The following is a 26,080-nucleotide window of genomic DNA, read 5'->3' on the forward strand; positions in this document are numbered from 1 at the left end:
TGAACATATATAACATCATCAGATAAGTATGTAACTTCATTTTGGCTTGGATTCATCAAGTAGATGGTTGAGCTAGGTGGGAAGACTCATGATCTGGACATGCCTTTTCCTTTTCTGTTTTCTATAGAAAAAGAACCTATATAGCAAAGGAGGCTGACTGCCTGACTTTGGGCTGTTGGTTAGGTGAGGTGAATCCCACTCTAACTGTGTTCGGATCTTAAAGGTTGTGCATAAAAGCCATTGGTGGAGACATATGAACACTAAATCTTTTTACTGCATGTACAAACCATAAAGAGAAGTGATCTTCAAATGACATCATCAACACAAAGGGCACTAGGAGAAGTTCCAACTTACAACACAATAAATCATCAAGTAGTCTAGTAATGGACATTGAGCCTAGACAGTTTTGCAAAGCGAGTTCTCATATAAAACGGTATTCTGCATTGAAATGTGGGCTCCAAACCTGCTTAGCTAGTACCACTTAAGCTGCTTTAGTGAGATCATTTTGGATTTCCACAGTCGACCAATCTTCCCAAATTGCTCAGTGTCTAATGTAATCCCAGATGTATTTACCATACTTCATTGTATTTATAGAGGTGACTAGGCCATGAAGACATGGCTTATTTCCAGGGACACGAAGTCCAGGTTCTTCAGTGCATTTTCGTCTTCTAAAAGCAATGCTATGGTGCTCTTGGAGTTTGCGGTGAACACATTTGTCTTTGCTCAGTGACGATGGTTGATCATTAGCAAAATGTATTTCGGTATTTATGGTTACAGACGTATTGACCTTAATGCTACATACAGCAGTGATCGGATCACAGCCAGCCACCATTAGGAGGAGGTGCAAGAGTTACTCTCCACAGCTTTTTCTGAGCAAACAAAATGCCTCCAAGACATGGCAGCTGCAAAGGGCAGTATATAAGAGGAGTAAGTCCTTGGTTCAAGTATGATAAACTGGCCACTACAGACTTGTTCCTTTTCCTCTCCACTGGTTCTTGTCCTCACTTAGCACATAGGCACTGTTAAACCACATGCTCGTCTGATGCTTTTATGTATAGCTGCCCTGCAGTAAATGGAATGACACTAATCGGTATCAGTGAGGATATGGCCCATAGACATGTCTACTGGTGACGGTGCCAGAACTTGTGCGTGAGAGATGCTCTGCTCCTGTACACTGCTTTGTAGTGTCCAGCTGTAGTTTTGTCAGTTTACTATCAGTGTATGTACATTTGCGTTGAACGTTGCTTTATTCTCAGAAACACCTAAAGTCAGGTTATATTTGCAAAAGCAATGTATGATATCTTCAAGCACAATTTGCATTTTGCTATAGGTTTAGTGTGATTCCAGGCAGCAAAAGGGTCTGATCTAAGCCAGGCAAAAGACATGTTTTAGTTTTGAGCAACATGACAGTCTTGTGACATAATGAATTACACACAGCTGGTTTTTCTCTGGCTTAGGAATTCTGTTTCATTATTACTGTATCTGTGCAATTTCTTAATATTCTTGAATCTGGGCTCTGCTTACAGGCATATCAGATTATTCATATGCTAGAGTGAAATATGATGTGGAGAGGAGCACAGAATGTGCTTTATTTGTGGCTAACTGGGTATGTAATGGTGTATAAAGTCAGGAGCTGGTACTTAGCTGCACTGTCTCTTCTGCTTTTTCATTCACCCCCAAGCCCAAGCGTATGAGAGAGAAATTGTTTTAAGACCTCCTCTCCTAGCACTGCTTCTCCTCTCCATCTCACCTTCTTAAAATTCTTTCTTAGCTAACAGCCTTTTAGACAGTTGACAATGGTAATTAAATAAAATAGACTTCAAGAGGATGGCTGACATGCCTTGTGTTCAGCTGCACAATGTTAACAAGGCTGGGCCTTTGGCCTTGGAGCTATGATCTCCTGGGGTGTTTGTGGGATGTACTGTGCTCCCATCGACTTCAGAAGAAATCAAGAAGAGCATTTAGTATAGGAGAGGGTTGGGGGGTGGGCTTCTTCTGTCCTGCACTGGGATGAAATGGAGGCCCTTGGAAGGGAAATCTCAGAGGACAGGAGCACCAGTTCTTACTCCCAAACCAGCCAGGGGCACAGGAGTTAGGGGTCTGATTGAGAATATAGGGGACAGATTTAAGATCTTGCTCTATGCCTCAAATCAAAGCTTCAGATCTCAGTTTTTTAGGCTATCGAAAAAAAAGGCTAAGCTGAAAGTCTCATTTATCAATGGTGAAATTGGTATGTATGATGTTATGAAATACTTTGTCAGAAAGTGTAAGTTTGTCTAGCAGATGCCCAGTAAACTGTCGGCACACACGTACATACACTTCCACGCTGCATCATGTAGATCAAGGCAATTCCAGACGTTCATCCATTTAAGTGCACAAAAAATTGGTGGGTGTTTTGTGCCTAAACCTTTGTAGGTGAACAGAAAGGGAGGCATTACCTGGAAGGCATTAGCTAGACCTTGCCCTTCCACTTTAAGGCAATGGTTCTGAAGTCAGTCTATCTGGCAGTGCTTGTCATCTCCTCTTCAGTAATTGAACGTATCAGACCTAACACATTGATTTATTTTCATCTGTTTTATACAAATGTGCAAGGAGTATACCGTTTCCAAGAAAGATACCAAGAGAGATTTTATCGGAATGCAAACTGTTGATGTAATGAAACTTTCCCATGGCAAACACATAGCTATTGCCTTTCCTGTACAGTCAGTAGACATAACTGGATTTTGTTGCCTGAGAATGAAGTTGCTTTCCTGTTTTGTATACTGTAATAGGAAAGCTAGAAGGGATAGACTCCACTTGGAAGTTTATTTTCAATTAATAGCAACTTAAGAGGACTGAAGGGAACATAAGAAGTTTTTATGGCACCTCAGTTAAGCATAAATTCTTAATTTCCATTTTCATTCTGACTTTTGATACTGAATTTTCTCCATTTTTGGTGTTTATGTGAATAACTTTCTGAATTAATGTGAGATTTTTTGTTTCCAGTACCGGGATTTTTCTGTGAGGTGACACGTAGGCTTATTAATGAGTGTGATATGAAGTTAAAGTTGCTTGTTTGTGACCAAAGCCTACAGTTTTATGTGTCAAGTAGTTTGTGAGAAGGAGTGTGGGTCTTAGCCAAGTACACTGCTCCTCTGTCCAGGTTTGGGTCATCATGTAGACAGGAACCACTCTGACTCTGGGTGTGTGCTCTGTTTTTTCATAGGACCCTCACTCACCACTTCACATCAAAGAGAGGGTAAGCCATAAGGGAGTACCTGGTCTCTGGTTATTTTGGTGTAAAGGGAAGATACCCACCAAAGTCTATTCCTCCTCAAGAAGTCAAGTATCAAAGGAAGCTGATAAAGTTGCTGGTGAACGCTTCCTAGTCTTTTGGTGTAATAATTGGAATGGAGGCAATGTATCAGGGGCACTCATGTTTCAAGTGAAGTCTGGGGATTGTCCTGCGTTGATTTTTGTGCAACTTTAGGAGTGTTGAGTGAAGCTGGTTTGCACATTTGATATGGCATGCTACTTTTTTTTATTATTATTATTTTGCATAGCTAGTTTAGTTGACAGCATACTGGTTTTGCTCCTTTGATCTCTGCTCAGTTTGACTGTATTTTCAATAACTACTTAGTATAAAAATAAAATGTGCAGGCCGCATCAAATAAACTAATTAAGGATTAGAATGAAAAAGTGTCAAAATCCGAGACCTCACTGAGGCAGATTAGTCACTGCATACGAGACACGATCTAATAACTAATGGGTTGCTGTAGTAACGGAGGAATCAATACTCCTCGGCTGGTCAGGGAGCTGACAGTAATTTCTGCTGGGTCATAGATTCTGGAAAATGAAGTGCCACCTACTACAACACAAGTAATCTCTGTGGACTTTTTGACAACAGAGCATCCTACAAAGTTTATATCAAAGAAAATATTAATCTCCCAAGTCTGCTTGTTTATCTCTGCAGGGGTTATCTGATATTGTTACAGTCACAGACAATTAAGTTTAGTCTCCTATGTGAGTTCTCAATGGGTTAGCTTTGGAAATAAGACTTCGGTTTTCCTTACTAACTGATGGGTTTGTAGGACATGCCAGTACCAGGATGTTGGACTGTGGGAAGGAGAACCTGGAAGAGTCCAGTCTGCTATGCCAAATCAGCTCTTCTTACTTGAAGAAAACTCCTACAGAAGTCATAAGAAGTTCAGCTCAAGCAGAGAGCAGGAGATATGCTTGGGCACTTAAAAGAAAAAGGTGGTTTGCAACTGAGCTGTAAAGCCAGGCTTGCTGTGGGCTGTGTGCCCCAGTACCAAAAATTTCAAGGGAGTGATCATCCTTCCTTGTCTTCTGTGAATCAACTGCAAACCCTCTGGGATGGGGACACTCTTATGTGTCTGAGCAGCACCTAGAGCAGTGTCAGCTGTGTACTGATTGCTGATAGATGGCAAGAAGAGATTTAACTCTATGCTGGGACAGGCATCACAGCTCTTCATCCATGACTGGGAGCTAGAACTACCCAGTGCAGAAACTTGAGAAGGAAACCAGCAAGTGGAGGCAACTTTGGCAGACGGTTCCCAGCTGCAGGCAGGGAGAGGAGAGCCCTGTGAAGCATAAGGAGTTAATGCCAGTTAAAGAGCTACAGGGGGATAATAAGGACTTTTCCCAAACATCTAGGGGGATGGTAGTGCTGGAGAGAAAGTAGGCCACTCACTAATGAGGGGAGTGGTGGTGTTAATTACGTCTTGAAATTGCCTGAGATACCGAGCTCCTGAAATTCATCTTCAGCAGAAAACCATCAGGAAAATAAGTTTGGGCAATTAGGAGATGGGGGGAGAAACAGTGTAAAAATAGCTTGGATAATTAAGAGCAGATAAGGGAACATCTAAAAACTGGTAAGAAGTGCAAAAAGAGCCTCCTGGCTTTGCTGAGCTCCACTACGCTGATCTCACAGGCACAGGGCTGGGAGCAGTGGCTGGCACAGAGGATGTGAAGGGCAGGTCCCCAGCCCTGCTGCTGTGTGTGCTGGTGACTCAGTGGTGCGAGGGCTGCTGGGTGGCAAGGGCAAGGCTTCTTTCTCATACCACGCTCGTGGTAGTGCCACTGACACTGCTGTGCTGCAAATCCCCGCAAAGTCTGCAGGAAGCTGGTTAGAGCAGGTCTCAGCTGCGGGTGCAAGAGAGGGATTGACATGGAGCCACTGGCAATTACAGCCACAGGCCTGTGTGAGCGGCAACCTGCTACAGGGTCATTGGGGAGCAAATGTAGCTCTGAATCTTTTAGATGGGCTGTGTTGTGGAAAGGCATGTCTGTTTTCTACTCTCTGCAGCCTCCTGATGTGGTATCGGTTGTGAGAGTGCGTGTGTCCTGCTTGGCCCAGGGAGGGAACGGGGAACTGCTTCCCCTTCAGCGGGTCCCTCATTTTATGGGACCAGAGTATGGTGGGGAAAAGCCCAGTGCTAACTCTGATATTCAGCGAGAGCTCTGCAGCTGCTGCTGGCGTTCATGATGGTTAGTACATAATGTTGGTGAATAATAATACCTGACCTGGTGGAACAAGAACTCTTTTATCAAACACATTTAAAGAAAAATGACAGTCTGTGTAGCATGTAATGGAATGGATGATAAATCACAGAATGGGGAAAAACAATTGTGTTACTCCTGCTGGTATGAGTTCCTGTTCAGAAGGTCCATATGTTATGTTTTTTGATGACATAAATTTAATGAAATTCTCTGGAAATGCTGACCAGAAGTCAATATACAACTCAGTCCCAAGAAGTTTCCTAATATCTTTGTTTGTTTTAGGTAATAGATCTGTTGATGTGTGTATCTCCTATTAGGTACTATGATAGGATGCTATAATGAAATTACAATATGGAATGGTAGCTTGACTGAAGTGGCATTATCAGAAATGTCACCCCCTAACAAATTAGCAGTTGCAATGTCTGCCCTCTGGTTACAAAACCTTGTTCCTTTTGTCTTTTACTATAACTTACAATAACAAAGTCTGTGATGTAAATGTCTGCAGGCTATGTTTCCAGTAGCTAAGTGTGAAACATGTTTCAATGGGGATGGAGGGGGGGAAAAACAGGCATTTTTTTAAAATTCAAGACAAAGGATTTTTGGCCTTAGGCATTCCAGCTGCAGCTGCTGTTGATATAGGGGAGATGGGACTGTTTTTCTATTTTTTTTTTTTCCTTTTTAAAGAAAAAAAAAAAAGATACCTACCTATCTGGTTATGTAATCCATAATCTTTAAAACAGACAAACAAAACAAAAAAAAATCCGCTCTAGACAAGGTAGTAATTAATTTCTCTGTAGATTGATTTATGATGGAGAGGTGGTGGATTTCAAATGAGTGAGGTGCAGTTTGTATTTTCAACTTCAGAGCCTGGAGATCAAGCAAGGAAACAGAATGAGGTTTGGCTTGGTTTGTTTTGTTTTGTTTTTTAAGCTGAAAAAGGAAATTCAGAGGGCTCACTCCAAGCCAGTGCAAAGACCTCCATTGGGTTCTATGTTTTTCCTTCAACAGGGCATACAAAGAATTGCAAATTTAAAAAGAAATTTAGAAAAAACACAACCCTCAAATCCATGAATAACCCCAGCCCTGCATGTGTTGGAGCAGGTTGATGGGGACCTCCTGTCTCCGGCTCAGCCTGGGGAAGCAGATTTCTGAGAAGTTGTCCCCAAACCTCTGCCAGGGAGAGCAGGACACACAGCATCTCGCTGGAAAGCCCACCTGGCTCTCAGCTCTCCTGCCCTGGTTGGGCTGCTCCATGCAGGTGGGAGAAGATCTTGATGGAAACTTCTCCGTGTCCCGTGGCAGTGGCCCCTAAAATGGTCAGTAAAGGGTTATGAGCCAGTCATGGGGGTGGGTGTGTGGGGCTTTGGGCAGCGTGGGGCTACCCCCAGTGAGGGTGCAGTGCATGCAGGATGTGAGAGTGGGTGAAAACTGGATATCCAGGAGCAGATGGGAAAAAGGGATGATGGGTTTGGTCAGCATGATGAGCCGTGATCAACACACGCATGAGCTAGTGTGTATGGTTGTGCAAGCCAACTGTGTGACAAGGATCTGGAGCTGGTCTTTTGTGCCAATGGGTTTTTGTTTTACTAAGCCAGCATGTTCACGGTTAATCTTTGCCATCACCCTTCCTGGGAACCAAAAAACAGGCTACCTTATGCTCCTCAGGAACAGTACCTGTCTTCATTTCGACAAAGGAGTCAGAGCCAGTCTTCAGTTAGATATAACTAAGGGTTGAGTTTTATTTTTAAGATGCAACAGAGAAAACTTAGAGTATAGAAGCTTAATCCATAACAGTGACACTTCACTTATCCAAGCAACTGGGAAGTGCTTAAACACTGAAGCCTGTGGCTTAATTATTTACCTGTGGCTTAATTGGGTGTAATTTTACTGAAGAGTCTGTTTATTTTCCTATGGAGAGGCTCTAAGATGACTCTAAATGAAAATGTTACTGGTCCCTACCTGTGCCCCCTGACATCAGTAGTGCAGAGCTCATTTAAACCTGCAGAAACCTGGAAAAAACCATGTTTTCTCTGGTGCAATCAGCCTGTGGTTTCCTACTGCTCTGCAGCTGGGAATGTGTACTGGGAGGTGAGAAGGACCCTCCCATGTTTCTGCACACATTGCACTGCTTGCATCTGGTTGCATCCAGGAGCACTCAGCAGAGCAGGGTGACGCATGAGCTATTGCTGATGCTGCGCTGGGAGCAGGGAGTCTTTCCAGAGGGGTGACAAAATATTGTAACCCCCTAGAGCCATCTCTGGGGTGATCCCACAGCAGGAACCCTCAGATGCCTCTGAAGGGCTTAGGAGCAAAAGTCTAGATGGGCTTAGGGAGGTTCATGCTCTTTTGTTGTTTATTGGGACCTCACTTGGATTTCATCCTCTGCAGATTTGATGTTGGTAATTGTTTCTCTCCCAGAGCTGGGAAGGATCGTTTATGCAGGATCAGATATTCAGAGGTATGCTCATAGCGTGTCTGTGGGTATTTGCTGTTTATATTCCAGGCGCAAATTCCTGGTGAATAGAGACAGACCAGGGGCCATACCCTGGCCAGTCATCCTTATTTAGATGACCCTTTTGACTTCAATGTGTTATTCTTGCATGCCTAAGAATAGTTTTCCTGCATGAGAGGTTGGAGGATTGAATATCCAGGCTTTCCATTTGCATATCCGGGTTAGAGGCTAAACCAGTGCTTGTATCCCAGTGTGTAGAAAAATTCTTCCTACTGTTCTGCCAGTGTAAAGTGCTGTGAAAAGATTTTTATCTTGAATATCTATTTAATTCAAACCAAATGTGCTTGGACACATTCTGGCTAGGTTTTTCTTTCAGAAAGATGATTTTGCTTCTCCCTATTCCCCCTCCTCCCTAGCACAGAGGTTTAAACTAGGAACCTCCTTTTGAATATCTGTTTTCCTTACAGTACTTGGATCCCCAAGCTTCATTGGACTTCTACAACAACAGAAGCTTTATATCATTGGTTTTGCACCCCAAAATGCTTAGTTTCTATTAACAACCTTACAAAAAGGGCAGTGTATTACTACTTGGTGATCCCAATGATAAATGAACCACATTATATGTGAAGTAAAGGCTCTATTTATCCTTGCTCTTTTTTTTTTTCAAAGTCCCAGTAGGTTTAATGTGAGTAGCTTTCGATGACCTTCATAACAAATCAAGAATAAACCTCAATGCATTCTCATGAAGGTGGACAGCATTGTAGATGTTTTTTTCATTGAAATAACAATAATAGCACTGAACTATATTAGTAGTATTTGATAATGCAAAAAAGTTAATGTTCACTGAAAGCCAGGTGCCAGCACTATTTGATTGTTTACCAACATAGTCATAAAGAAATAGAGTTATTAAAGGATCTGAAATCACTCAGTAATTCAGCAGCTGACGTTGATGGATGGAACTTGGCTGTTCCTCTTTGCTAAAGCTGCTGACTGGATAAATGTTTTATTCATGGAGCCCAGGGCAGGAAGGGATGCCAAAGGTTTAAGAATATTTTAAGAAACTCTTTGAGATGTCAAGCAAGTTATCAGGTGTTGTTAAGCAAAGGAGCCGAAGTACTACATTTAAACATAACCGAGCTCTCAACATATACAACAACAATACATCAAAAGCCAGGATGCGATTCTTGTCTCAAGCAGTATATGGAATGATGAGTTGGGAATTCAAGTCCTTTTATTTCCTGCACCTTTGTACCTTCAGTCATCTTGCAGCCCTGTCTCTTTGAGCGTTGTTATACCAAAGGGAATTTTCACACATCACACTGTGAATTTAGGCTTGGAAACAAATAAATATTTAGATACTGTACCCTACAAGGTCACATATTTATATCAAAGACAAAATAGATGATATGATGACAATGTTCATGGAAATTGCAGCCAGGAATGAACACAGCAAGTGGATTCTCTCTGACCTCTCAGTGGGAGAAGTTGTTCAAAATTGTAATTATTGAAAGAGACTATTATCAAAATACAGGGTAATTAGGAATTTTCCTCTCTCCTCTTCACCCTGCCCCTGCCTCCTCTTTGTCTGAGGGCAACATCTGCCAACAGCAACCCTATAGCTCCTCACCTATTTGGTGGGGCAGTGCTGCTTTGCAGCAGTGAAGGACCTGGTTGTAATTTAAGAGATTCTTTCAAATGCCTGGTTCCTGTTCTGTGAGAATTCAGATCTGGATCCTTTGTCGCTATATATTTATTATTTTTGTAATGGCAAGATGTGTTTTGTATAAAGAATTTTAACTAAGAGATCCTTAGCTTCACAAGCTCCGGCATGGACAAGTGTTTGAATATTTCATAATCAATATTAATAACTTCTTTTAAGTTTCTGTAGTCTCATAAGAGCAGAACAGATGAGCTCTTGATGGAACTGAACTGTCAATCTGAACACAGTGACATTAGAAAATAACTCCGTTTCCAAGTCTAGCTTCGTGAAATGTCCCTTCTTGCCAAGGGAGCAGCAAAGTATAGTTTAAATGTGCCTTATTATGACATCTCAAGAGTATAAAAATTGGGAAAGGTATTAAAAATGAGTAATTAAAATTTGAGACTGATAGATAATGGCAAATAAAAAGCAGGTAAGTACTTCACTCCCACTGCCCTTTTGATTTGCAGAGATTCAGTGCTAAAGACCAAAAACATATTTCTCATGGGCCCTGGTTAAAATTCAAATCCAATAGACTGACAGTGAAAACTACTGTCAAAAAAAGCTGTCAAGTTGTATCAAAATAAGTCACTATATTACCTCTCTTTATCTGTCAAAGGCATTGATTATTTTCAATAGAGGAGCCCTCTGACAGTTGCTGAAACTGAAGAATCCTGTGTTGAAACGATTTGGTTGACACATGTCACTATTTCCTAAACAGATAAGTCAAATATGTTATTTTTGATTCTTTCTGTAGGAGAAAGTGTGTTTATGTAGTATTTTATGAAAGATAAATAATGCAGAAGAAAGGAACATCCATTAGCACTGCAATTTCTCAGCTATTTGAATCAGTGCGTTTTTTTGTAACATCTTTTAAAAATGTTGTTCTTTGCATAAAATTGTGTGTTCCTTTGGTGGCTGTGATACCTTGCAGGGATTTGCTAAGATACCCTGAAGTAATTCAGATAATCAGTGAACCATATTGGTGCTATTCTTGATCACAGCTGACAGTTTACTGTTGACTACACTAAACTTCTGTTTTCTACCAGCCACATGTCCATAGCAGTGATGCAGACATTAATGTTCTGCAAAATGCCCATTTGTATTACAGATGGACAAACTGAGAAGGACAAAATAAGGATGGCATCTTGGACTTGCTGCTGGTTTTTGAAGTGAAGCTGGAGCCAAGCCTCTGCCCAAACTCTTTGTGTAACTGTCAATTTTCATGGGGTGGATGTGGGCACCCCTGATTTTATAGGTGCTGGCTTTGCAGTCCTGCAAAGCATCTTTAGCAGAGGGGAAAGTCTAGCTGTCTTCCAGCTCAACTCTGTTATGTCTGGAAGTACGTGCCTCTTTCCAGCTGAAACGCTACAAAATGGAGAATGTTTCGGACATGCCTCCTTGGGAGGAGGCTGTTGAGTGGCAGAGCCATTGTGAATTGCTAACATTATTAAGAAGGTGAGAACTGGCTCAAGGAGCAGCAGTCAGAGACAGGCTAATACCCTTGTACACAGTCTTTATTATTCATTAGCACATATTGTGCTTCCTCCTAAATATAATTCAGGCTACACTTGTATCACATTAAGATAACACTAAATCTTTCTGTAATTTGAAAGAAATACTGCTCCCAGCTGTTGTTGCAGAAGTGAACTAAACAAAATCCGAAGAGGTGCTAAAGGAACAACCGTAAAACTCCAGCTGCGTTTGGCACACATCTCCTTTGGTGCCATTTATCACAGAAGTGGTTGCAAGCGGACCTCTGCACTTGTGAACATGATGGCTCTGTGCTGGTGGCATCCCGCATCTTGGGAATTACTCTGCCAAAATGAAACAAACTCCCAAATCCCTCGGGTACTTGAGCACTTTGCTGCTTTCGGGGGAGCTGGGTGTGACTGATGAGCTGGGCTCTCAAGATCCTGGTGCAGGTTGTCATGAAGGACCCAACAGTCCTTCTTTGTGCCCTGAAATGAGGCGCCGCTGTGCAGGGTGCTGCACTAACATTGTCGGGGTGCTGCCGTTCCAGGAGGTGTTTGTTGACTATTATTGAAAATTAGGTGCACAGAGACTGAGAGCCTATTCTTCAAAGACATCTGTGTGCCTAATTTTGCCTCACCGTGAGAGAAGTGGGGCCTGTGATGACCTGCCCTTTGCAGCATGGCTCTGTTTACACTGAACCAACCTTAATGAAGTCTAGCATTTAAACATCTTCTCTGTTACAAGCTTCTCCTGAGGCTGTAAACTCTTTGGAGAGATACCATTTTGGTTTACATTTGTACAGTGTTTAATGGGTAGGGTCCTTACCCATGTGGCTGCTCAGGAACTGCCAATATGAGTTAATAATAATACTAAAAATAAACATGTGTAAATAAGGATAGTGACAGGCTCAGAGTTCTGACAACCCTGGAAGGCTTTGATCTTGCATTGGTAGAGATCAGGATGTGCCACCTCCCCAGATGACAGGCTTGGATGAAGAAAAGAAAAAAGAGCTATAAACACAGCCTGTAAAGTATGCCTCCGTCGTCCTCCTCAGGCTCCCTCCCCCGTTAGCTCTGATGATTTACTAAGAGAGCGTGTCTAAGTACCAGCAAAAAAGCAACTCAGAAATTAACCCCAGCAAACTTACAATCTCATATCTGACCCCAGAAGTGTGTAGTGTTGGTCATCCAAGTAGTAATGGCTCAGTGTAAAGCAGAGGAGAAATATGCCATTAAAAGAGAAGCATGGAGTGAGCTGCTGAGTGGTGACAGCCGTTAAAAGATACAAACCAATGTGTGGTTCTGACAGTGTATTATATTCAGAAGATAAAGAGAGGCAGAGAGAGGAAAAAGCAAAACAAATGGGGTTGCTCTGTACATATGGCCAAAAGGGAATCGCAGCATAAACACCACCAGCCAGAAATTATGGCGTGTGGATGGACTGCCTGTCGGCGAGAGAAGCACCAGTCCTTTGGGGCTGGTGCTGGCTGAAAGCTTTGTGGTGAAAGGGAAAATACTGCAGGAGATTTGGGGGAGCATCTGTCTGGCAGTGGGCCGGCAGGTACTGCTGATCATGGGTGGTAATGAACTGAGTGTGATTTAGGGGGAAGTGGCAGACTGTGATTTTTGTCTAACTGCAGATTTGGTTTCTAAGCAAATCAGATTTATGCTTCTCTCGGACAATTTTGCTAATAAGCTGATGACTCAGAGCCTGCAGCAGATGGGATTCTTTAGCTGAGGTAGAAACTATTGTGTTTGTCCTGAAAGGAAAGTAGCCATTTTTCTTTTCTAGAAAACTGATCTCTGGAAAATGTGAGGATTTTTCCTTCCCAGCAGAAACACAGCTTTTTCATCTAACACCTAGCTATGCTTCTGGACTTTTATCTAACACGCAGAAGTTCTCATTAGAAATAAGTAACTTTGGACAACTTAGTATGTTGTATGCTAGGGAAAACATTTTATTTTTTTTTGAAACAACTCCTGTAATTAATTACGTCCCAGAAACCATTGCCAAAACCACAGCACTAAGTGGTGATTTGAGCTGAGGTCTTCAGCTATCTGAAGGGCAAAATGCCTCCTGTCCGTGGCTGCAGGAGGCTGCTGCCAAGAACTTGGCAGTATTTCTCTAGCGGGAACATATCTATCTAAATCCTTGGAAAGGGACTTCTGTCTAGGTGTGAAACTTCCCTTCATCTCTCTTCTTCCGCCTGTGGATCTTCAGAAACTTGATTCCCACTAAAGTAATTCAGCACTTTTTTTTTTGAGGGAAAAGCATCCACTCTATAGGAAGCCTCTGAAGGATGGCAGTGAGCATGAATATATCATTATAAAAAGACATTCTGCATTCAGAAACCACATGTGGTCTGAATTTCACTGAGAGGGGTATTTCTCTTCACAGGCTATAGAAGCGTGTGGTACATAGGGTGATGAAGCCTTTCCTGACATGTTTTGTTTAAAATCCCTTTGAAGACTGTCATGTTCAACCTTCTTGAAAATTGTGTTACAGGAGGTAGAGGAGTTGGGTTTGTTTGACTTGGTGCTGTGTGTGTGAACATACCCTGGGAACCAAGAGACCGCTTCCCTCCTTCCCTCTTTGTAGGCTTGTGGTGCAGGTGCAGAAAGATGAGGGTTGAGATTTGAAAATGCTTTTAAAATAAATTAGGCTTTTATTTATGTTATAATACATGCATTCTTTAAAAATCATATCTCCGTGGAGAGCTTCAGTAATTACATATACAGTAATTTGTATGGTAGGCACCCCTTGAGCCTGTACCCAGTATTTTATGATAATCTGAAAAAGTAAGTAACAAATGGGTGAAATTTGATGCTCCAAAATTTAAGCAAATCTAAACATGATTACAATTTTCCTTCAAATTTACCAAAGTTATAATAATCAAAGTACTGATGGAAAAATGCAATGTGAGTAAAAGGAAGTTACTATTAATTGGATGGAACAGTTGATCTTATAGTGGGGTAAGCTTCTAAACAGAAAAAGATCTTGAAGAGCTCAATAGAAAACATCTGCTTAGGTCTGAGCAGTGATCAGGAAAGCATAAATATGAAATGTCATGACATTAATTTGCTGAATAGAGGACAACACTGCAAATATGACAGTGTTGTTCTAGAGATGGTGATGTGGCCTCACCTTGAGAGGCATGTTTGGTTTGGTTACCCTAATTAAAAAATGATAGAGCAGGAAATAGAAGAGGTTCAGTGAAGGGCAACAAACCTAATCAGAGGCATGGAAAATACTTTAACAGGAATTTTTGCATGCAAGCTGAGACTGCAAAGGTTAGGCCTGTTTATTTTAGGCAGAACAATACACGGGATGTGCCAGTGAGAGACAGGCTATGATGGATATAAATAAAACAACAATGCCATGACTTTTTCTCTCTTGGATAAGAAAGAGACATCAAATTAAATGCGAAGTCAATGCATTGAACAGCTTTAATAGGAAGCACTTTTAACCTAAGTTTTAATTAGCCTCTGGGACTCATTGCCACAAGGTAGGATATTGAGACCGACAGATTGGCATCGTTTATATGATTAGCAATATCATCTACAGTTAGGCGGGCTAGAGTTTCATCCTTTGTACTTCCGGCCATACGCTAAATACGGCTTCTCCCTCAGGCATACTGGTGCATAATCCTCCATTATGGGATTTTACAGTGCCTTTAGAAGCAGCTGGCACAGGTTGGTCTCTAGGCCATTGCTTGACTCCAGTACTTTGAATCCCATGCTAGTGACAAGGGCTGGGCTATAATTCCTGGATTAAAAAATAAATATGGAAGTTTGGATTGTTTTTTTCCCCCTCCTCGCCTTTATTGACTTTCCCATGAGTTGACTGTGAATACATCAGCTTGGAGGAGAGCTTTTTGCTTCCCATGGAAGGTGTCTATTTGCCTATTCTGGACTGGTTTCTTTTACTTTCTTTGTTCTTTTAATAGCTTGCATCCTTTACAGTCTTTAATTATTGCACATTTTGGACTTTTTTGCTCCAAACCAGCTGCCATCAATAAACTGGTCTAGTAATTATTTCTCTGGCTTCAGAAAATGGCTGTCGTGAAGTCAACGGCACTAGGAACAGGTGGACTGCAGAATGCCTGTTTGATTTGGTAAACAGCATTAAAAAATTGGCACTTTGACTTAGTCCCTGTAACAGACTAGTTCTACAGCTTTTGTTAATAAGATGCTGCATGTTTTCCAATGTCACAGCATACGTTATTTGTCATTGCAAGACATTCATTGCTCTTTTTTTTCCTTTTGAAAACCTAGAAAGTTAAAAACACATATGAAATCTCCATGGGATGGAAATCCTTCCAAAATGTACAGTGGTGCTTGGTTGGGGAGAACCCTTTGGGAAAAAGGAAGGGTACAGATGGACAGGCAAAGTCAGAGCAGGCTGAGCCTGGGGTACAGCGCCGGCACAGATGCTCTGCTCTGTGCAGTTCCTACTCCGTGCCCAATAATTGTGTTCTGAGGCGCTTTATGCTTGTAGGACAGTTTAGCCTAATGTAGAGCTGGTAACTTGGCATGCAGGAAACCTGCGTCTGTTCTTGGCTCTGCTCAGACCTCCTGGGTGAGCTTAGGGAAGTCACTGCAGCAACCTCAGCCCTCTGCAAAATGGAGATTGTGAACCTCCAGTCCCATGTACAGGCTCTGTGAGCTACTGGAGAACAGTGTTACTAAATGGGGGTGAGGCAGTTACTGCTCTTCTCGAGGATGGGGCTGGGCACATGGCCAGGGCAGGGTGCAGCCACCACACAGCAGACTGCTGTGAGCTGCCACCTTTCCTGCCCCACGTGGCATCATAACACAGCCTCAAGACCAAATAATACATCTGGTTTTCTCTGTTCATCTGTTCTTGTAGTCTTGGGTTTTATTCCATGTTCTGCTCAACAGTCACTGACATTTGGGAGTGCTGTTTTCCACTGAGGCTCTCAGTAACTAGGTCCTGCAGGAAGGGCTTTGTAAGGCAGACAGCTGTTACTGAGGGGCTCAGATGAGGCCATGGCTAATGAGAGAAGCAGTCCCGCTCCTTCCAGCTCCCTACGGATAAACAGTGCTAAAAAAGATCTAGGGGACTTCAGTTCCCTTGTTGTCCTCTTCATGTTGCCTGTCAGAGCAAGACTGAAACTGAGGGAGAGCAAACTATCCTTTTGGGAGGGGAGACAGTGGCTGCTCCTCCTGAGATCACTGTGGAAAATTCATTCTTCACTACAGGTCGCAAAGGAGCAAGTAAATAGATTCTTCTCTTATTCCCCCCCCCCCAGGAGTGGCTGCAAAGTGGTGACAGGGGATTTGTTCCTTCTGCCACTGCTCAACATCAAGGCACGTACACAGGGACCCTGTGTCATGAAGGGTAAGTAAAGGAGAGACACACACTGTGGGGTTTTTTGGGGTATTCCCCCCACCCCTCAAACTAGAGATTTGCTTCTTTCATGTTAGCTCTTCCCAGCACAGCAATCTGGTTATTCTTTATCTTAAGGGCGAGCTGGGTGACAAAAGTGGGTTGACACCAACTTTGTATGAAGCCTAGTAGATTTTAAACTGGAGAGAGCGATGTTCCTGCACACATTGACATCTGAGAAGCCTGTTCTTCTGCTTCCTGTGATAGCAGTGCAGCTGTTAAAGCTCTGGAACATTTCTGGACAAAGAGTACTATATTCCTGTGAGACTTTAAAAATGAATTAATAGAACATTGATTTAACTTACTGGCTTTTTGCAATGCCTTTGTTTCCAGGCAGTAAAAGTGTGCTTGCCAGTTGTCCAGCCAGAAGCCAGTATCTATAAAAACCTGCCCCAGGCAGTTTGTGGAGGGCCTTAGTTAATTAAGATATGCATTATCATCCCTGCTTTGGGCTGCTTGTGAGAGAATGTAAAAAGCACAACTAGACAACTGTCTTTTCCTCCTGTTTTGAGACTCATTCTTGATCCCATTGTGATTGCCAGAAGCAGAGAAGGAACAGAGCCAGAAGAGGAAAATTAATAGTGGGGACATCTGAAATCTCCATCCGTGAGCTTAAAAACATGCTTGCTTTAGACTGGAACTTTATTTGCAGGGGGGAACAGCTCATTCCCCCAGTCTGAATTCTGGAAAATTTAAAAATAGAGTGTAAAGACCCCTGCTGCCACTCTGCACAAGGCTTCAGACAGCACATGGACTTCTTTGTGATCAAATGGGATGTGTTCTGTTGCCTATATAACTGTGTCTAGTCAGCCTTATGCATTTTACAAAGTGACTGTGTTCTTAAAAGTCAAGGGTAAAATGGTATCCTGAAGCGTTTCTCCTTGAGTATTAAGGGCTTTTGGTTCTTGACACACAGTCTTAGTGAATGAGAAAGCAGCAGTGCTTTGTTTCCAGAGTCTCCATCTCCCCCTTTGCCACCTCCCTTCTCACACAGGTTCTTTGCTTCCCTCCTCTAGTTGCTTTGCACTAGGGCATGGACAGTCCTTGTTCATCCTGCAGGGACCTTCCCTCCCTGCACACCTTTCCTGCACCCTGCTCAAAACCACAGAGCGCCTAGGACAGCCCAAATGTGCAAATTTTACATTCTTCATAAATGTTGTGGGTCAGCTTGAGGTTCTTGCAAGGAACGTGTTACAAATGGATGGCTGGTGAAAGCAGCAGGACTTTGTTTGCAATAGAGCAGGGTGGATAATGGTTCTACAAATCCTCCCCAGTGCCAAAGCAACTGGGTACCACTGGGCCTGGGAACACAGCAAGTCCAGGCTGCAGCCCTTCAAGTGTAACCTTTTCCTTGAAGATGGGTGAATCAAGAAAGGTCTCTTCTTGGATGTGGGCATATGGCTGCACTAAGGTGCCCACTACCTCTTTCCCAGAGCATCAAAAACTTGTCTGGTGGTATGTTCTTCAGGCTGCTATTGTTGAGTTGGGTTTGACCTAAAAGAAGGTGGGGGAGCACTCTGAAGGCAGTCAGCAGCTTCCAGAGCCATCAAGTCCCCCAAGGAAGAAGGTAAGCTCCTAAGCCCACAATAAAATGCTCATCACTTAGACAAATGCACAGAGATCCTCAAATCCTCCCTAGAAACAGGGGATTGCAATATTAAACATAATTATGAAATGTCTATAGTGCTGCAGCTACAGATGGAGCTTTACAACTGGTTTCAAGTAATGCTGCACCAGCATCAATTAGCCCTAGCAACTGCACAGAGATATTTTTGGGGTGATATTTTCATTTTATAGCCGCATTTGGTCACTTGCAGCCAACAGCCAGGTGCCTCCCCATTTGCACCCCAAGCATGCAGTGATCTCTCCGCAATGCATGGTCCGTCACGTCCTGTTGCCTCAATAATCAACAGCTCAGATGAACGTTTTACCCTGTCTTGGCACCTATGCTGTCAAAATTACTGTGAATGAGGGAGTCTGCCTCTCTGCTACTGCAGCTGTGAATATTAGCTACAGAGTAGCACTAAATCTTGTTTAAGCTACAGTCATTCCACCCAGTGATGAATGTCACTACCTGAATAATTTGGGTAATTTCCTGCAGCTCTAGTGTACTAGCAGAGAAATGAATGTTAATTTACTGCTAATTTAGTATACTAACCCTTAATTAGCAATGAGCAAGCTCTGAAATATTGGATTCTGAAAGCTCATCAAACTTTTACCAAAAAAAAATTTAAAAAAATCACCCCTCCCAGCTGAACTCTTCACTGTATTTGAGGTTATTAACAAAATGCTATGGGAGTGCTGTTCATTATCTCTCACTAGGATATATGTAGCTGGGAACACCCCCATTTACCACTCCCGCTGCAGAAGTCCATTAAGAAGATTCTTCCTCTTATGCAGTATATTCAGCTGTTGTACAGTGTTGCAGTGTGCAGTTATGCTGTAGCCTTAGTGACAGGCAGGATTAATGGCAGAGATTATCAATGACCGGTGGCTAAAAAGGTGAAGGAAAGGCTGAGTGCATCTAATGGGCTAGGTCATTGCTACAGGAGGCAGTACATGGTTATGTAAAAAAGCTGGATGTGACATGACTACATCATCTCCCACTTTCTTCTCTGGGATGTTTTGCCCTTTCCAGTCAGGTGTAGTGTATCCTACTTGATAGCACTATTGATTTTATTTTTTTTTTCTAGTGTGATAGCTTGCACAGTAAGGAACAATGCAGCCTGAACAGGGCTCTGTGTGCCCGAGTAGGGCATGACGTGCAGCCCTGCCTGTGAATGGAAAGCATGTGCAGTGGGCTGAGTGGTGATGGAAAGCGGTGGGGCGGGAGGAGAAGGGACACTAGAGAAATGGAAGACTGGAGAAAGGAAATCAAAGAAAGATGTGTGTGTCAGCTGAACTGCTGAAGCCAAACCAAGCACTAAGCTGGGCAATGGGCCAGTGCATGGCTTATCCATGACTCTCTGTTGGTACTAGAGTATTTTTGCAGAGAAAAGACCAAACTGTCAGGTGAAGCTTCATATTGTTGGAGATGAAGTTAGGCAAAACCCCATGATGCTGGAGAGCTCTGCTAATTGTCTAGTAGTAACTTCCCCAGGATTATTCAGGTATCACCTGGCCCCATAGCTCAGTAATGAGTAGAAGAGCATCTAGTGGTGAAGAAAGACTTTGAATGCTTTTCCTGTCCTGATGAAAGATGGATCTGTCTCAGAGGGGAGAGAGGGTGGAAGCTGCTCATGATGTGTGGTCATGCCTTGACTGTGGGCATGACCCAGCACCCATCATTGTAACTTGATTTCCCACATGAAAAAAATAGTGAACTTTTCTATTTAGGTCTATGCAGACTTGTCCTCCCTAAGTGCACTCCGAGTGTGGGCTTCTTTGATGTTTCTGCCTGGGACCCCAGTATTTACCTAATATCTGCCAGTCCCCCTTATCCTACTTTCCTTCTGCCTTTTAAGCTCCTCTCCTGGCCTCCCATCGATCACCTGGTTGGGTGACAAGGACTCAATTGCTAGTGCTAGGGATTACCAAACGTCCTCTGTAATAAAGGATTTGCTGCACAGCTTCAGACAAATCTTGCAAGGAGGTAATACAAGAGTCTTCTCCTGGAAATAACCAATGGCTGGATGTTCAGAGAAGTGGCCATTGCAGACAAGCTGCAGTGTGCCTGGGCTTGCTTGCTGTGAGTGTGGACGGGTGCAAATTGAAGCCTGTCCAGCTGTGCCAGGACTGCTGCAGCTCCAGATGGGCCAAAGACACCAAACTGCAGTGTTGCACAGCCTTGTCCCACTGCCAGTGCCTGGACAGCCCCTGGCAGCACTCAGCTCCCTTGCCCTGCATCCATGTTGCCATGTTCTTGGTTCTCCCCACTGCCCGGAGACCAGCTCCAGCTTGGAGAGGTTCCTCAAGAGGATTTCACAGTGAGACAAATAGAAAAGCTGTTCTGGGAAAGGAGTCTAAGGTGGATGGAGCAGCAGGATGACAAAGCCAATTTAAAATACGGGTCATGCCTCTAGGTGCCATGTTGTTCTTCCCTTCTCTCCCTCTGTTCCCCACTCCCTTCACACTGTGTCTTTTGTCCCTCCTCAGGTCTCACCAAATTTCTCTGCAGTTGATGGAGTTTCTGTTGTGTTGTCCAATATTTTCTTTCCTTATGTAAATGCCCCTATTCAGTGCCAGAGGACCCATCTCACACCAAACCTGGAACCAGTGCATGGAGGACTATCTCGCTCTCAATCCTATGTGGAAATGTATGTTCAGGGGCTGAGACATGAATGGATCTTTGCAAAACCTCCCTCTTCCCCACAACAGCTCTTACCAGTTTCCTTGCAGCTTCTCTAGCGTGCCTGCCAGGGTAAGAAACCAGTTACCTGGCATAAGCTGTGAGCATGGCAGGCAGGCTGCAGCACAGTTTTTCCATTTGATTTTTCTGAAAAGTTCTCTGGTTTGGGGAGATCAGCACTGCTTCATTAGTTGCTCTTCTGCTCCTGCCAGGAGGAATGGGGAACTGTTGTATTCGCACATTAAAAAAGTCCGATGAAAAATGGCTATGTGTGCTTTCCATTCAGCTTCCTCTTTGAGACGTTTTGAGGATTTGTTGAGCCCTTCTTCCATGGAATATAGGTTTCTCAAGGAAAATTTTGCCATTGTCAAATGAGCCGTTCCATAAGATAGAAAAAGAAGAAAAATGTTGCTAGGCTGTGATCTTCTTCTGCCTCCTGAGGCAGAAAGTGACTGTGATGTTAATATACAGGTGAGAGGGGTACATTCTCCACCCCCATTTTGTGGTGCTGGCCATGTTGGAGACAGGAACAACCATCTCTGTGTGCCTCTTTTTGGACAGGGCTGATTATACCTAACTATTCTTTACAAGATCTGAGCTGGGAGAACCCCTTACTCCCTGTTGTCTTGTTACATGCATGTAAGAGCAGAATCTGACATCAAAATTAGCACTTAAAATCCATTATTTAAAGGAGTATGCACTTCCATATTTATGTGATGGCTGTTTTACTACTGGAACACTTTAATAAGAGCTATATTATGCTATATTTATCTGTAGTGTATTATTTAGACTCAAAGGGTGAGAATCACTTAAACTCATGTAGATGTGTTCATCTTAGTCTGGACACATGCAGCTTCTAATACAGTCAGTTGAAGGAAACTGGTACTTTACAGGTGTCATTCTTTGTCCAAAAATAGATGTGTAAGACAGGTAAGATGAAATGAACCCTAAAAGTCCCTGTTTCTCCCCACTGATCACAAAGGATGTTTTGGTTACCAGGCCTCAATGGGTCAAGTCTGCAGTAAGGTGAGTACCATCCCACACCTAAGTCTTCTGCAGAGCTCCAGGAAAGAAAGGACTCAGGTGAACGTGGAAAGAGAAACGTTCAAGATGTGAAAACTTTTGTGTGTGTGCTTTCATAGTTACCATTTCATATATCAGGTAACTCTAAGATCCATTTTACTACAGCCAAGCAGAGATCAGTAGTCAAGTTTACAGAGTGGGAATTGTTAACCCTGAAAACAGTGGTTAAAGTGAGACTTGGATCACAAGTTGGATAACCTGTGGGATGGGAGAAAGTCTAATGTGATGTTGCGGTCAGAAGTTACAGAACAGATAATTGTGTATACTAACATGACTCTCAGGAAGATGCTGTGGCCCTAATATCTGGCACTGGGTGCAACTATGGTCTGAGCTTGAGAAGCATGCTAAGAATTGGAGTAGCCTCAGAGGACCACGAGAAGGCTCAGGGCCTGTTTCATACCCATTTAATTGAGAAAGTCTGGAAGATCACAGCCCTGGTAATGAAAACTCAGTCACCATCTGTAAGTGGTTGTACAGGGAGCAAGGGCTTGCCAAACTGCCCTTTATCCTAGCAGAAGGGAAGGCCAGAGGTGGGTGGAGTGTGGAACTGAACAAATTGGTGGTAGAAAGAAGCAGGAGTTTCAGTGGGAGCCGGCCCCTGGTACAGCACACCACGGTGATGCTGGCTTCTGCTTCACTGCCAATTTTATAATCAGAATGGGGTGTTTTTCTAACAGAGCTGCTGTAGTTCAAAGAGGGATTAATTCAGGGAAGTTTCGGCTGTGCAGTAGGTCAATATAGCTGATCACGACAGACTCTATGGGAAAAAAGACTGTGTCTCCATAAATCACGGCCATGGTTTTGTCCAAATGGTTTGGAAGCAGGCTCTTGTTTACTAATCTGTAAAGTCTTTAAGCAGAAATTTAAATTTTCTTTCTGGAAGCTCTTTAAAATTGATTCCCACAGTAAACCCAGCTTCAGGAAATCCAGAACAATGCCAGTTAATTAATTAAGGCGATTAACAAGTAAACTGGTGCTTCCTTTCACTGTGGGCGAGCAGTTGGCATTTTAGCAAACTTTGCCTCATAATAATAGTAATACTTCTTGGGGCTGTCACACTGTCCTACCCCACCTCCACTCTTTCCCAATTATAATTCTCTTCTTTTGATCTTGGAAATGTTTTATATTTTTTTTATCTAAAATATGCTGCTTGGAGATGACATTTTATGAAATGTTCGTTTTAATTATACAGGGATGGTTATCACTGCAGGGATGTTGGCACTGGCTTTCAATGCAAAATCCTTCTTTTCTGCTGATTATATCTAGGAAAGCTCTCCGAGCCTTAGGCACCTGAAAATTGTAATGCATCATTGTTCACTACTGTGAATGGCAGGGAACAGAAATTAAAGCAGAAGTGGGAAAGCAATGGTGGTGGCATCTAAATCAGCAGTCCATGAGGACAGCGGGGAGGCTGGCATACAGGTGTGCTGCTCCTGGCCCAAGTGAGACCGGACCTGTGGCCGTGCTCTGTGCGCATACCACGGGACCAGGGTGATGGCAGTGCCCACCCAGAGCCATGTGTCCTCCCTCTTTTGTTGGCTGATAAAAGTGATCGAGGAGGGGAGTCATGAAGGTTTTCCAGCTGGAGGACCACAGACACCAGCCAGTGAACTAACTGCCAGAGCCCATGGCTGTCAAAGGCACGGGCCTTGTTGGCTGGCCAAGGCTTCCATCTGGGGTCTACTAAAGCCTCGGGATGTAGCACTGGGTCCTTGTGGTGGACATCCCTGCTCCCCCAGACCTGTGTGAGCATGGCAGGGCTCCATCCTCTGTTTGGTGCTGGCACCAACCACACTGCTATGCCCTGGCAGAGATTTGCCTTGCCAGCAGCAGGTTGATAGAGGCCAGAGCTGATACTGGCTAATGGAGTTACTCTCTCAGGTCTAGCAATAGAGGTTCCCTGTTCAAAAGATCCACATGTGGCAGTGGTGTTTACTTTGGACCAGGCTGCTCCCTTTCACATATCTAATACTTCTTGAGGCTTTTATCCATCTCTGTGGGACTAGCTGAACAGTAAAGTGCTTCGTGATACAGGTAGGGGTGGTGTAATCTAAGGACACAGTAATAACACTCCTCGGTTTTAGTGCTTTCATAGGGAGATATGAAAAACCTGCTACAAAAGAGGCTGGAGCTGTCTTTCATGTACCGTGCCTGGGGGCAGAGACATGGTGAGACCTGCCCTGGGGCACGGGTAGGCAGCTGCAGCTTTCACCTGTCCTGCTGGATGCAGAACATGAACTGCGGTCACTCCTTGGCATGACTATGCAACAATGCTATGGCAGCTTTGAGAGATTCCCCATGTCTTCACATGAACTTTGTTGGTGTCATTCCCTGGGTTTAAATTTGGCCCAGGGAACCTACATCAGCATTTCTGCCTACCTGTATAGGCTAATGAATCCCATGGCCATGAGGCATTCTCATACACGTAGTGCAATATGGTCTCGCAGTGAACTAAGATTTGAACTTCATGCTGAACAAACATGTGACTAATGGCAGGTCCTTCCCTAAGGACCTTACGTTAAATAGATTCCTCTTCAGATTATTAAAACTTCTGGCTTGCCGCTTAGGTGAAGATAGAGCTGAGTAAATCAGCTGGATATTTTGAATCAGTAGTAAAAGTGGATATTTTGAATCAGTAGTAAAAGTGAAAAATTGTCTAGGTGGAATGAGCAGTCATAGTCTAGTGGCCAAAAAGAAACACTCTGTACTCTGAAAAAGTACTTAGTTTGTTTCTCTGTTCTTTAATTTTTAAAACCGTTCTTTCTTTTAAAAACCTAGCTCAATATTTAATTTCAAAATGGCATTTTAAAAATTAATGGTGTTGACAATTTGTTTCCTTTTTGGGGCTAGAGGAAAGGGAAGGGAGTGACAGAAACAACTCATTACAAGTCATTTTGGTCCTTTCATTTTCGCTTTTCAAGAAATTTCATATTCAGAAAAATTAATAGATCTCCACTGAAATAATAACAGAAAATGAGGCCTGTCTGTCTAATGCCACCCAGCTGTTTTACTATCATGGAAAAGAAATAATGAATTTAATTCATAAATGCAAAGAGTGAATGTAAGAGCTGAGTATAAGCCACTGCTGTTGCATCAGGCAACACAGGATAACTTGGCTATTAACTGAGCTAAAACTGCACTAAAGAAAGTGATCATTAGAAGATTAGCTGAGACTTTTTTATTATTAATGAAAACTAGCTCCAAGTGTTAAAAGACTCCAAACATCTTTAAAAACTGAAGCATGTATCACTTGGAGAAGAAAGCTCAGAAGTGAAAAGATCAACTTGAAATCCTTTCTGTCTTAACACAAAAGCACACTTTAAAGAAACAAAAACCCCCTCAATATCTCGTGCGATAGGATGCTTTGCCTAATTTGATATATTCAAAGAATGGGAGGGAGGCGGGTAGTGAGGAACCTGAAAGAAATGGATGTGGAGAAGCAGGAGGTGAGGAGCTTGCAGGGCTGCTGCAGGCTGGCAGCTGCCCTGGGCAGAGCAGCACTGTGCCATGGCACGCAGCCACCCCAGCTCCCAACCCTGCTGTCCCCTGCCCTGCTGGCTCCCTGGCCTTGACCTTCGTGCTGCTGAACCAACTGGACTCACAGAAGAAATAGGTTTGCAAAAACGTCCAGTACAGCAGAGTGTGGCTCCCCAGGTCTGAGAGTGAAGGGCAGCGGGGGAGGATGCTCTGGCCTGAGCAGGGGATTATAGGATCCTTTTATGCTTTCAGGGCAGCATAAGGGGCTTGCGTGGGAAGAAGAGCTGTTGCAGTTCAGGGCCTCGTCCAAAGGCCGCTGGAGTCGGTGGGAGTCTGCAGAAGAAGAGCATAGCTGCCCAACAGTCCTTTCTGCATGCAGTGTGCCCTTTCCTGCAGCTCCACAGCTCATACACCTCTGATTTGTTATAAAATTGAAAAGAACTATTAGCTAACTACCTAGAAAACTAATTAACCTATTGTAGCACAAATCTTGGCTTTACTGTTAATCTCATTCAAGGAGTCCTTCTGTCCTGGTTTGTCCCAGAGCTTAACACAGGGAGCAGCATGAGCTGGAAGTATTCAGCACCTTTGAAAAAGAGACCACATGCAGGTAGCCTGCATTAAAGAATGCTGGAAAATAATACCCTGACACATTAGCTCATGGATGTGTATGTTGGCAGAGATCAAGTCAGTG

Source organism: Strix uralensis, chromosome 10 (genome assembly GCF_047716275.1).
Source record: "Strix uralensis isolate ZFMK-TIS-50842 chromosome 10, bStrUra1, whole genome shotgun sequence".
NCBI lineage: Eukaryota > Metazoa > Chordata > Aves > Strigiformes > Strigidae > Strix > Strix uralensis.